The sequence below is a fragment of the Anabrus simplex genome, chromosome 7 (assembly GCF_040414725.1).
Source record: "Anabrus simplex isolate iqAnaSimp1 chromosome 7, ASM4041472v1, whole genome shotgun sequence".
Taxonomy (NCBI): domain Eukaryota; kingdom Metazoa; phylum Arthropoda; class Insecta; order Orthoptera; family Tettigoniidae; genus Anabrus; species Anabrus simplex.
In genome coordinates this window covers 301,167,388-301,181,035 of record NC_090271.1, presented here as the reverse complement: position 1 = coordinate 301,181,035, position 13,648 = coordinate 301,167,388, and the positions used below count along the sequence as shown (strand labels likewise).

The 13,648-nt window shown below is 41.4% G+C and overlaps 1 protein-coding gene across 1 annotated transcript in view; it reads right to left on the bottom strand.

Annotated features, from left to right (window-relative positions):
* Positions 1-13,648, bottom strand: part of LOC136877821 (kin of IRRE-like protein 2) — a 981,929-nt gene that overhangs the window by 504,072 nt on the left and 464,209 nt on the right. The gene's annotated exons all lie outside the window — the stretch shown is intronic.

Sequence of the window (13,648 nt, the reverse complement as noted above, 5' to 3'; positions counted from 1 at the left end):
GTTAGCACTCTCTATCCCAATATGTAGCTTTACAAGAAAAAGATGAAAAGAGTAATTACATTTTAGGAAAAGGTTACATGATGGAAATGCTTCGAACCCGCCGCGAGTGTTAAACTGCCGACCTAGCAAGAAAAGAAGTTATTAATAGGCCATTACCTGGTGTTGAACGGCTGAAGAAGAAAGAGGCGCTTCCCGCCTCCTGCTATGTACTTAATACACTGAAAGATGGAACAGAAGTGGCCCGGAGACCCCAAAATCAGCAGTTTAAATACTCTCGCGGAAGTTTCTAGGCGTTAGGGGAATGAAAACACCCGCCCACAATGTTTTTATTGGATAGGACCCCGCAACAGATACAAGTTGGGGGAAGATACACCAGATTGGTCAGAAATTACTAAAAGAAATTCGGGATTGGATAAATCTAAAACAAGGGGAAAAAGAGGGGTATACAGCCAACTTAAACAATAACAGAAAGAAATTTAACAAGAAACAAACTTTTGAAATACAAATTTCTCCAACAAAATAGTTCTTTGACTCCGCACTAGGGTGCGCTATTGTTGATCTTCAGTAGTGTCCTCTAGAAGAGAAAGTTCACACTTCTTACTTCAAGCGAAACAAAAACACATCAAAAGTGACACAGTTCAAAAACTCAAAATATTCCACGTGGTGACATCTTCTGAGAAAGTAGAGAATTAATAGAATAGATAAAGTTCAACCTTCCTCCAGAAGAGGAGTTTCAACTGGCGCAACTTTTAAATAAACGGTGTAGAGGTGTACCGCCCGGTACAGACCTCCCCCCCCAAAAGTTCCTCCAGGGGTGACACATGAAATCAGTTTGAAACAAAGTCCAAGTAATGATGTTGATACGAAGATAGATAGCAGAAGCATTTACAAGATTTCTTAATTCAGTTTCAAAATGTTGTTGTTGCAGGTGAATGAAAGTCTTTATGTTTGTAGAATTTGAATTTCTGAAGATAAACTTTTAATACTTAAAGGTGAAGAAAAATTTTGCAATGTCCACCAAATATTGTTGTTGAATTCCCAAGTGTAGTTATTGCTTATGGTGACTGTCCATGTAGTTGATGTAGATTGAGTCGGATGGCCAGACCGGCCGTTGCAGCTTGCGTCCAACGGAGGCCGCTCGGACCCCTCAAGTACCCTGAGATACCGCTCGCCCGCACTATGAGGGGAGCAGAGGTGTTGAAGTACGCCGCGCCCGCGGTGAACAGATACAGGCTGCGGGCATGTAGCAGGTCGTGCGCCGCACATCAGCCTTGGCCGGGAGGAGAGCTCCGGCTCGCCGTGCACATGTCGTCCTCGCTGGAGAGGAGGGGGCCCATCCCCCTCCCCAGTCGCTGCACGGCGCTGCGCGGCTGCGGGGGCGCTGAAACATTAAAGCTAGGCGGCAGAATTGTGTTGGACTATCATCTTCTTTGAGGGTACAGGCTTGTGGAGAGGTTGAGGGGCCAGCGGCGTGTAGATATCCATGGCATTTACTATTATGAAGCCACAGTGTAAGGTGGAGCAGGAGACGGGAGCGTGGTAATGGCCGTGGCAAGAACAGGATGGCAGTTTAACGGGTCGGGGCAGGTTTTACACAAGGCTTACATCTAAAACCAAAATATTACAGAAGGGGCAGAATGCCTTAAAAGTGAAACTCAAAAAAAAAATATAACCTTCATATCCTTTCAAAATAATATGAAGCAAGTTAACACAGAAATTACACCGGTTTCACCTGGGACAGGTGAACTCTAAATATCCTCTCGGTGGCTGGATTACTTAGCAATAAGGTAACCGGCGTAAGAAAATCGAGAATGATACAAGGCCCATGAAATCTGGGGGCAAGCTTGACCGCGGGAACAAAATTTTTGACCATAACCTGGTCACCTACCTTCAAAGTGGTGGGTCTCCGTCCACGATCATACCTTTCCCTAACCTTTTCATGAGACACTTTAAGATTCGCTTTAGCCTTCTTCCAAAGATCTTTAATGTTATCCGGATCTATTGTCTCGTGTAGAATGTCATTCAAAGACCAGAGGTTAGAGAGCGGCGAGTTGGGAACAAACTTGAACATCAAAGAAGCTGGAGTAAACTTGTGAGATTCATGAACCGCCGAATTCAAAGCAAAAGCTATCCAATGCAGGGACGTGTCCCACCTGGAAGGATCTTCATGATGATAGGCAATGAGTGCGGACCTGAGATTACGGTTAACCCGTTCAGCCAGAGATGGTTGAGGGTAATAAGCAGAAGTAGTTACATGAGAGATGGACAAGTCAAAACAGAATTTACGAAATAAATTTGATGTGAACGCCTTAGCATTATCAGATACAATATATTGACACGGACCAAAAGAAGCAAAAATAGAATTTAAGCAAGTAATGGTTGACTGAGCGGTAGCCAGCTTAGTCGGAAATAACCAGGAAAATCTTGTAAAACCATCTACACACACAAAGATGAACTTGTTGGCATTGCCCTTTGACTGGGGGAAGGGTCCCACATAATCAATATACAGGCGTTCCATGGGGCGCGACGCTTGATGAGAAGACAAAAGGCCTACTTTAGTGGACATGGTGGGTTTACTGATCAAACAAGATTTACAAGCTTTTACGAGTTCCCGAATTTCACCGTCCATACCTTTCCATATGAACATTTCACGAATCTTTTCACGAGTTTTAAAGATTCCAAGATGCCCCCCCAATGGGGTCTCATGATAGTATTTGAAGATCATAGGTACAAGAACCGCTGGAACAACAACTTTCATCAACTTATCATGCCTCGAAGGGCAACATAGAACACCATTCCTCAGAACATAAGGGACAGCATGTTCCCCAGAAGAAAGGGTTTCCATTATCGGAGCCAGCGTAGGATCTTCACGTTGGTATTTCTCGATATCCCTAAAGAGCATGGGAGCATCGGTTAGGATGGCATTAACCTCGGATAGTATGGACTCGGAAGGTGATGAACTGTCGACCGGTTCATGGGTCTCGACCTCGTTTGAAAACATACGGCTGAGTCCATCAGCCACAACATTTTCGGTACCTCTGATATGCCTGACATCGAATTGGAAGGCGGAAATACGGATGGCCCAACGGGCTATACGACCAGTACGACGCGGTCTACCTAAGACCCAGCTTAAGGCTTGGTTATCTGTCTCCAGGTCGAATTTGACATGTTCCAGATAGAGACGGAACTTTTCTAAGGCGAATAAGACTGCCAACCCTTCGAGCTCATAGATGGAATACTTGGCTTCTTGAGCCGATAGAGTCCTAGATGCATAGGCGATGGGACGCCTCCCTAGTTCAGTCTCTTGAAGAAGGACTGCAGCTACAGCTGACGACGACGCGTCCGTTTGGACGATGAATTTCTTCGAGAAATCAGGCATAGCAAGTACAGGGGCATTACAGAGAGCTAATTTAAGATCTTCGAAAGCGGCTTGTTGAGAAGGTCCCCACTCGAATTTGATGCCTTTCCTACGAAGAAGGTTTAAGGGCACCGCTCTATTAGCGAAGTTAGGAATAAACTTCCTGAAGAAATTCACCATACCAATGAATCTAGCGATACCTTTGATGTCCTTAGGAGGTTTAAAATCACGGATGGCCTGTGTTCTAGAATGATCGACAGCTACCCCATCGGGTGACACAATATGCCCTAGGAATGACATAGAGGGCTTAGCAAAGGCAACCTTGGACAACTTGACAGTTAACCCAGCCTTACGAAGGCGATTCAGAACTTCTCGCAGATGATCTAGATGTTCTTCAAAAGTCTCGGAAAATACGACGACATCATCCAAGTAGTGATATAAGTACTCAAATTTGATGTCGGAAAAGACCCTATCTAGTAGCCTAGTGAGCACAGCTGCCCCCGTGGGGAGCCCGAAAGGCACGCGGTTGTATTCGTATAAGTTCCAGTCCGTGGCAAACGCTGTAAGATGTTTAGACTCTTCGGCAAGGGGAATTTGATTATAGGCCTGATTCAAGTCCAAGATGGTGAAGAACTTGGCCTTACGAAACCATGAAAAGCAAGAATGAAGGTCGGGAAGGGGCACAGATTGCAACACCACCTTCCGATTGAGAGCCCTGTAATCAATGACAGGCCTGAAGCCTCCTTGGGGTTTCGGGACTAGAAAAATAGGCGAAGAATACGCTGACTTAGAGGGCCTAATAATACCATCCTTCAACATCTGATCGATGATTTCTTTCAGAGCCTTCATTTTAGGTGGAGATAGCCTATACGGTGGAAAACGGACAGGAATCGAATCCGTGACCTCAATTTTGTATTCAATAAGGTCAGTAACACCAAGAGTATCAGAGAACACCTCGGGAAACGACTGACACAGTTTCCGAATACTATCAGCCTGCTCCTCAGGTAGATGTCTAAGGTCTAACAACATCTCATCCTGGGTAGGCGAAATAGATGAACATGATACAGAATTACACTTTAACAAGGGAATTCTACAATTGGACGCAAATTTGAATGTGCACGACCTACTCTGGAGATCGAGCACAAGACCAGTGTGAGAAATGAAGTCCGCTCCCAATATGATGGGGCAAGACAAGTGCTTAGCCACAAACAGTTTGATTTTCCATGTAAATTTAAAAATACGAATTTTGACCAGTATGGAACCTAGAATTTCTAATGGCGATGAATTAGCCGAAACATATTGAATAAGAGCTGAGACATGGTCAGGTAGTTTACAAACAGATTTCAATTTAGAATACCATTCAGCCGAAATAATCGAACAAACACTGCCTGAATCTAAGAGAGCTGTTATAGGCTCGTTATTTAACTCAATCTTAAGAAAAGGAACAGGTGCGGGGGTATCCGCCGCAATCCTAAGACATTCTTTAGGGCATTCAAAAGATGAATTTGAAGGCTGATTGTTCTCTGCATTTACAACCTGTTTACTAGGGGCTGAGTCTCGGGAAGATGGATTAGTCGACTCAGCCGATGCCACTAGTCACTTTTTATTATTGGCATAGGTGGAATTTGCACCAGAAGTTGAGCAGGAGGGGGTGCTATTTGAGTTTGGGCAATTTTTGGCGATATGTGAGAAGGCCCCACACTTAAAACAGCCTTGTGATGAACCAGCTCCATTATTTGCCCTACTAGACTTGATCAGAGGACACTTATTGCGCAGATGGTCAGGCGACCCGCAAGCATAACATTTACGAGGGGTGACTGATCGGCGAGGTGGAAGCCGAGTATTACTAAAAGAAGGCGGGGGTTCTTTTGCCACACGCAAGGAATCGGCATACCTAACTCCTTCCGCAGAGACGGCTAATGCTTCCAGTTCAGAGAAGGTTTGCGGGCACGCCGCGAAACACAAATATGACCTGTAGGGTGGTGAAATCCCTTCGATAATAGCTTGCACGATCTGATCCTCAGGGAAGTGGAGAGCAAACACCCTAGTATAAAACTTAATATCTTGGATGAAGTCTGCCAGGTTGTCATCCAAGCGCTGTACCCGATAATAGTATTTCTGAATAAGAGATGACCTCGCGCGGGCAGGAATAAAATTTGCAAGCAGATGTGCATGGAAATCTTCGATAGATGACTGTTCAGCTATGGCTCTTACTATTTTATCTGAGAGAACCCCAATAGCATAAGGATAGATAATTTGCAAAATTTGACATGGGGAAAGAGAAAACACAAGGGCATGATCCTGAAATTCCACTAGAAATCTTAAAAATGAAATTACGTCACTGGTGGTATTAACGGAAAACTTGGATATACCTCTGAGCAACATTGCCAATGGATGAGGCAAGCTGCTAAACCCGGGCGACATAGTAGGTAAAGGTTTCAATGGCAAGGAAGTTAATTCAGCACGTACATTGTTCAACGATGTGCGGCGTTCAGACTCGTTGTCCAATGGGGCAGAGATAGTTTGAGCAGCAACGGTTATCCTATTGCCTTCTCCCTTAGCAGGTTCTTCCTCACTACTTACATTCACTATGGTGGGCTGATCAGATTTGGGAGGAACTTCCCCAGTTAACAATTGAGTGACTTTACTAGACAATTCAGAGATAGTTTCAAGGAGCGTATTAGCTTGCTTCCTCTGAACGTCATTCACCTTCAGAGACAACAGATCATTAACTCTATTTGAAAAGTGATATAATCTGCCTTGCACACGTTTAATTTGGTTAGGAGACGGATCATTTTCATCAAAAAAACTAACTACGGAAGCTAGCCCAGTAATATTCTCCGTGATCGTGGAAAGAGAGTCGTCAATTTCTTTCTCTCCCAAATTGGGGATGGAAATGGGCAAATCAAGGGACACTCTAAGCTTGTTAGTGTCTATTGCAACCGTGCCTCCAGATTGAACGTTTCTGATAGTTAACTCGTATATCAACTCCTCTTTGCGCAAATAGTTAAGGAGGAGAACATCGCGAGGGCCGGACATGATGACAGAACAATAAAAAAAAACTCAAAAAATTCCAGCAACTGAGAAAATTGTTAGAGTTCGAATTAAAGCAATGTTTAGCCGTCAAAAGGGGCTAAATTGAGACCCATTCAACCACGCTCTGCTACCACTTGTTACGGAGATATCCGTGGTAGGTAGAGGTGAAAGAAGGTGCGGGTGTGAATGGGTTTCAAGCTACGAAATTAACGTGCAATGTAAAATTAATTTAAAATTTAACTAGGTTATATTTTCTTTTCAAAAACAAGAGATAACAATCATAACAGGTACAGAGTAGCAAAAATGTAGGTACAATATTACTGGATTCGGGCTCAGTGCCCTTACTTCATAACTCTTGGGCAATCAGCCCCGCCTTACTCCAAAAAAAATTCTAGCCAAGGGGCAGAAAACCCCATTCATGCCCAGGAGCACTGGCTCCAAACATTACACATAAAGCCTGCACGAGGCATACAGAAACAATTTTCAAAGAGCGATCCGCTCTCAAAATTGTAAGCCTATCACAAGGCCACACCAAACTCTACCTTCAAGCTGTCCTCTAAGGACGTATTCACAGGGGTAAAATACCCAACCTACGGAGGTCTATTACATGAAAAGAAGGTTGATTACATGACCTCTAAAATAACAATTTGAGAGGAGGCGAACTTGCACTCCTAATACACTTTGTTTTTAAAACCTAATCTGGCTCTGGGCCGCTAACGCAAGGGCTAATCCCATACTACAGAGGTGACTTAGAGAAGAACACTTTACATTACATAAACGAAGAATAGTTTGAGAAAATAAGTTCACCTCAAAACAAATGTGAGTGGGAGCTCGAGAGGGTTAGCACTCTCTATCCCAATATGTAGCTTTACAAGAAAAAGATGAAAAGAGTAATTACATTTTAGGAAAAGGTTACATGATGGAAATGCTTCGAACCCGCCGCGAGTGTTAAACTGCCGACCTAGCAAGAAAAGAAGTTATTAATAGGCCATTACCTGGTGTTGAACGGCTGAAGAAGAAAGAGGCGCTTCCCGCCTCCTGCTATGTACTTAATACACTGAAAGATGGAACAGAAGTGGCCCGGAGACCCCAAAATCAGCAGTTTAAATACTCTCGCGGAAGTTTCTAGGCGTTAGGGGAATGAAAACACCCGCCCACAATGTTTTTATTGGATAGGACCCCGCAACAGATACAAGTTGGGGGAAGATACACCAGATTGGTCAGAAATTACTAAAAGAAATTCGGGATTGGATAAATCTAAAACAAGGGGAAAAAGAGGGGTATACAGCCAACTTAAACAATAACAGAAAGAAATTTAACAAGAAACAAACTTTTGAAATACAAATTTCTCCAACAAAATAGTTCTTTGACTCCGCACTAGGGTGCGCTATTGTTGATCTTCAGTAGTGTCCTCTAGAAGAGAAAGTTCACACTTCTTACTTCAAGCGAAACAAAAACACATCAAAAGTGACACAGTTCAAAAACTCAAAATTTTCCACGTGGTGACATCTTCTGAGAAAGTAGAGAATTAATAGAATAGATAAAGTTCAACCTTCCTCCAGAAGAGGAGTTTCAACTGGCGCAACTTTTAAATAAACGGTGTAGAGGTGTACCGCCCGGTACAATTATTATTATTATTATTATTATTATTATTATTATTATTATTATTATTATTATTATTATTATTATTATTATTATTATTATTATTATTATTATTATTATTATTATTATTATTATTATTATTATTGATGAGGGATCCAGTCTCCGATAATTTAGTTTAAACTTTAGTTTAGATTGGGATTGCATTAGACTTAATCGTTCTCGCAATAATCGAAATTCAAACCAGAAAATACAACATTGTAAGACACGACCAGTTCCGTTTGGTCTTTAAGGGTGTGCCGAGAAACGGAATGCCATCCTCCAATGGATTGCCGATACTTGAAATTGTAAGTAAGTCCACTAAGACGCGAGTGTTTCCCACCTAAGCATTTTAGAAAGCTTAATAAATTATTGAACCGGGATTAGAACCTAGCAAGCTTCATTACTAAACGAAAACACCTAAAGAAGTGCTCTATCCACTTAGCCGTCTCTTACAAATTTAGAGTTCAGATTGTTGCCGAAAAGAAAAAAAAATAACCTTATATATGTCATCACAATGCCCTAGTATAATCAGAAGGATTTTCTCTCACCCTTGGCTTCAATGCTTTGAGTTAATTTAGTTACGAATACACGATATCAGATCAACTCAACTCACACGTGGTTGTTGAAAGAGATATTTCAAGTCTCTCATGCGAAGCATCTATTTTAATTTATAATTATTAGTATTTTAGACAAAATATCTAAACTATATAGCCGTGAATGTTCAACAACACTATGATCCTTTGCACAAAAATTAGTCAGCTGAAATATTTCAAAGTATCTAATTACATGCACGGCCGAAAGGAGTACATTACCATAGAAATGTCTCGGCTAGTTAATACGGGCAGTTTTATCTGCACTTTGCTAATACAAGTGTACAATTTTCCGAGTTTTTCTAACGCAGGGACCGATCGCGGGTTAAAAATTATAAGTGATCAATTGTACCGATGACGAATACAATGTGAGAAATTCAACTTCAACTCCCTCTTCCTACACACACACACACACACACACACACATATATATATATATATAAAGACAGGATGGGGTGAACGTTGGTTTCTCAACGAAAATTAAATAATGCAATTCACAGTTTTCATACTTGATCTCACATAAAGCCATGTCTCTTGCGTTTTAACAATGTGTGGGCATCTCGTTCATAATATATCCAATGACGTAACCTGTTTCCTCAAAACGCTTGACGTGACGGCGGTTATACTGTGCTTTACTGTGATTCCACCAATATTGTAGCACAAAATCACGTTGACCTTGGCTTAATTTTCGATTGATAGCAACAAATTCCTGTGTTTATTACAGACGCAAAGTGCCCCCGTGGCTCAGGCGGTAGTGCGCCGCCTACACATTGCTGGGTTTCGTGGTTCAAATCGCGATCACTACATGTGAGATTTGTGCTGGACAAAGCAGATACGAGACAGGGTGTTCTCCGGGTACTCCGATTTTCCCTGTCATCTTTCATTCCAGTAACAGCCTTCAGTATCATTCCATCTATCAGTCCTTAATCATTGCCCCAGAGCAGTGAAACAGGCTTCAGCGGCCGGCACAATTCCTATCCTCGCCACTAGATGGGGCTTTCATTCACTATATTCCTGACGCGGCTGAAACTTTTTACAGCGTGTGGTTTTTCATTTTCATTACAGGAGCAACTTAATGCATTAAACAGTGTATATATGTGCCTAAAGCATATGGATCACCTTCTGGTTGGGAAACAATTGAACAGTAAACCATGGTAAACGCCATTGAGAACATTCTTAGGCCCAGAGAGTCGGATTTCTACGAAACGCATGCAAGCGACCGGATATATGCTCATATTCACAAGAAGATTTGGACCACTTTCAAAAGACTCAAGTTTAAAAACAGCAGTCAACAACACCTACGAGAATTGTTTTTCCGCCAAGTGAGCCAGACTTATACCAGCATCTCTTGCATCTCTTTAGCACAATTTTCTCCTATCTAATGTGACCCAAACTTAGTAGGTTTGGAATTGATTCCAGGCTTTTTGACACGCAATCTAGTGATCAGAAATTTCATACCACCACCTCTCCTACCCAACCGGACAACATCCTGATGGGATTTTTTTCCCGACCATCGGGACTCAAATCGGATAACTATAGTGTCGGAACAAAATGATCACTTTCGTGATGTACAACATTTTACGAGGTATTTCTTATAAAGATTGTTCTTTTTTGGATTTTACAAATGTACTCGTACAAGGTGTACACACGGTCTTACACTTGGAGTATGAAATAACGATTACAAGAAGGAAGTATATATAGTGCCGGGATTAGTGGCTCGGATGGTTGAAGTGCAAGCATTTTGCACCCCAATCTAGAAAGTTCGATCCTGGCTCAGTCCAGTGGTATTTGAAGGTCCTAAAATTCGTCAGCCTCGTATCAGTAAATTTATTGGCACGTAAAAGAAATCCTGTGGGTAAAATTCGGCACCTCAGCGTCTCAGAAAACCGTAAATTTTATTATTATTATTATTATTATTATTATTATTATTATTATTATTATTATTATTATTATTATTATTATTATTGTATCGAATGGTGCCTGCAATCTTATTCTTTTTCTTACTACCACTTTTCCCACACCTGTGATGTCGCGGGTGCAAAATCTGTCGCACACGTGGATTTAGCCCTGTGATACGGCCGGATGCCCTTCCCGACGCCAAACCAATGTGCAGGGACGTAATCACTATTACATGTTCCTGTATTGGTTGGTAGTGTGCTGTGCTGTCTGAATACGAAGAGGATAGTGTTGGAACAAACACCCAGTCCGTGATCCAAAATAATTAATAAGACGTGATTAAAATCTCCGACCCGGCTGGAAATCGAACCCGGAAGCCCTCTGAACAGAAGACTTCAGCCAATGAGTCGGATCTAATGGTACCTACAGTATTTTGATTAATATATGTTCTTTCTCATAGAGTTCCCACGGCCTGAAATTTCTCTACCAAATTCGACATTGCAGCATTAACAACCTGATACAAGTTTCTTTATACCTTTGCTGGCGAGATGTAGTGTTTACAGTGCACTATGTCTTCTGGTTTTAACTTCAATGAACGAAGGAAGGAAGGAAGGAAGGAAGGAAGGAAGGAAGGAAGGAAGGAAGGAAGGAAGGAAGGAAGGAAGGAAAGGAAATAAATGAGGTTACATTACGCTGCCGTGAAACCTAGAACACGATCCAATGTTGAATGTGCATAAAATCACACGTGTTATAAGAAACGCCCACTGAAGTTTTTAACGAGATACAGGTGTGGACAAGTACGGAATATCCTAGAACTGTGCCAGAAAAACACAAGAGTAGAAGGAGCTGACAGATTGATGGATGGGATGTACATTTAAAAACACATTCTTTCTTTCTTGCTCAGGACGAATGAGCTACTGTGCACGGTACACCTGAGCTCGCTCTGTGGTCAACCTCGGTAAATGAAAGGGGTTTTCCACTAATCACTTATATACAAACACAGTCTTTTTGTCCATACTTTCTAAATATTAACATGATTCTTGATTTTTATATCAAACAGGACAAAGTAATGGTTAAGGGGAGAGGTAAGCTTTTACCCCTAAAATATATATTCAACTCTGCGACATAACTGTAGAACGGATAGATTACACTTGCGCCTGGTTCAAGTACGTTTCCATTCTAACCCATTCGTGCCTGAAATTCCCATCTATAGTCATATGTTTTATTGCACATATCTTCTAGAAATTGCATCAAATCTAAATGAAACTTGGAAAACTCATTTGAAATGACTAAAAGAGTTGCTGTGAATTTTTAGGAGGCACTGATAATTTTAAAGTTATTGAAGATTAAAGATAGAGAGAGGGAAATTAACCTTGGTAACCGTGTATGCTCCTGAAGATAAATACTATAGATCAAAATAGTGTTTGGTTGATAGGATAAAATTGAATTCCAAGGAATTTGTTGTTAGCGGTAAAAGGGAGAATAAGGAGAATATCAATAGATATTACTATACAATTACACCTCCTAATTTATGAGGGATTGATCGTTGCATAAGAAAAGAGAAGTATCATTCTGGTTGAGTATGTAATTTGTAGATATGGGAAACTTTGTTTGTGGGAAGGTTTCTCCTTTTTCCTTTAATTTGGTGAATACTGCTAGTATATCTTGGGGTTACCTTTCTGTGTAATTATTTGGATATAATGGTGAGTATCACTAGTCCTTGGGACTGATCGTGTAAGGCAGCTGGTACTCAACCGGCTGACCTATCATGAATGCCAAGTACAGCTGGTACTCAACCGGCTGACCTATCATGAATGCCAAGTAATATTAGTGTAGATCACCTTGTGTAAGAGAAAAAGTGTAGCAGTGAGTCACCCAGAGAGCCAAAGTGACCGTCTCCAATGAAATGTACAGCTAGGTCCCATTTTTAAAATTGTGAACGACTATAACGCGCGCTTCCGATAATATTACGACCTTAATTGCACTATCGGCAGCCCTGAAAATGGTTTTCCGTGGTTTCCCATTTTCACACCAGGCAAATACTGGGGCTGTACCTTAATTAAGGCCACGGCCGCTTCCTTCCAACTCCTAGGCCTTTCCTATCCCATCGTCGCCATAAGACCTATCTGTGTCGGTGCGACGTAAAGCCCCTAGCAAAAAAAAAATTGCACTTTGAGTTGTGTGGAGTTACAATATTGTGCTTGTTTGTAATTAACGTGTGAGTTTTTATCGTCATGAAGCTAGTAAGCCATTAATGACCATGCACATATAAAACACGTAGTCACATCAGGTAGAGACTAGGCTAATTTTTTAAAGATTATTATTAATAATAATGATCGAAGCCAATGTTTTGTTATTTAGTTTTCTGTGTCTGCTGGGTTACTATCGGGCCAGCTGTGTGAAAGTGTGTGTGGAGGAAAGGAAATAATCTGCTGAAAATTGTGTCAGGTGACGATGCTAGAATGGAATTAAATTCAGGACTCACGGTGCGAGTTTTTGAAGTCAGATTGTGGGTGGATACATGTGAAGGCTTTTTGAAATGAGAAATAAGAAATGAACTATGAATCACCTCGCTGAAATGATTGTTTTAGTATATGAAACGAATTGATGGTTGAAAGTGATATTTAAAAGGACGAATTGGTCTTTGCTTGACAGCGTAAAGTTATCTCCCGTTTGACACGCTACGGCTGAGAGGGTGAGTGAACGGAGCCTTGTCTCTAAGAATGTGCTTTTTGTATTTTTGTGTGCCTGCAACCCCACACCGTGAAATCGTTGTCCGTATTGGGATATGTAAGAGGTTTCTAGTATTGTTCCTGTGTGGAGTGCTAATTCATTCACTTCCTCAGCCGACTTAAATAAAATGTCAGAAATCAATAACCCGAGTCCTATTTCTTTATTGTTTTCATGCATCTAAAAATTAGTAGTAGGAATTTCAGGCTCTCTGCAAACATCGATGATACTGGGTTTTGCTCAGGGTGTGCAACTGGCAGACCCACAAATGTTCGGATTGGTGGTTAGCGTTCATCTGTGTTGTGTATACAATTTATTTTCTCTTGAGTGTATATGTGTTTAATTATATTGTGATGCCATTCAGGGTCGAGATTGGTTTCAACCAATGGTGCGACGG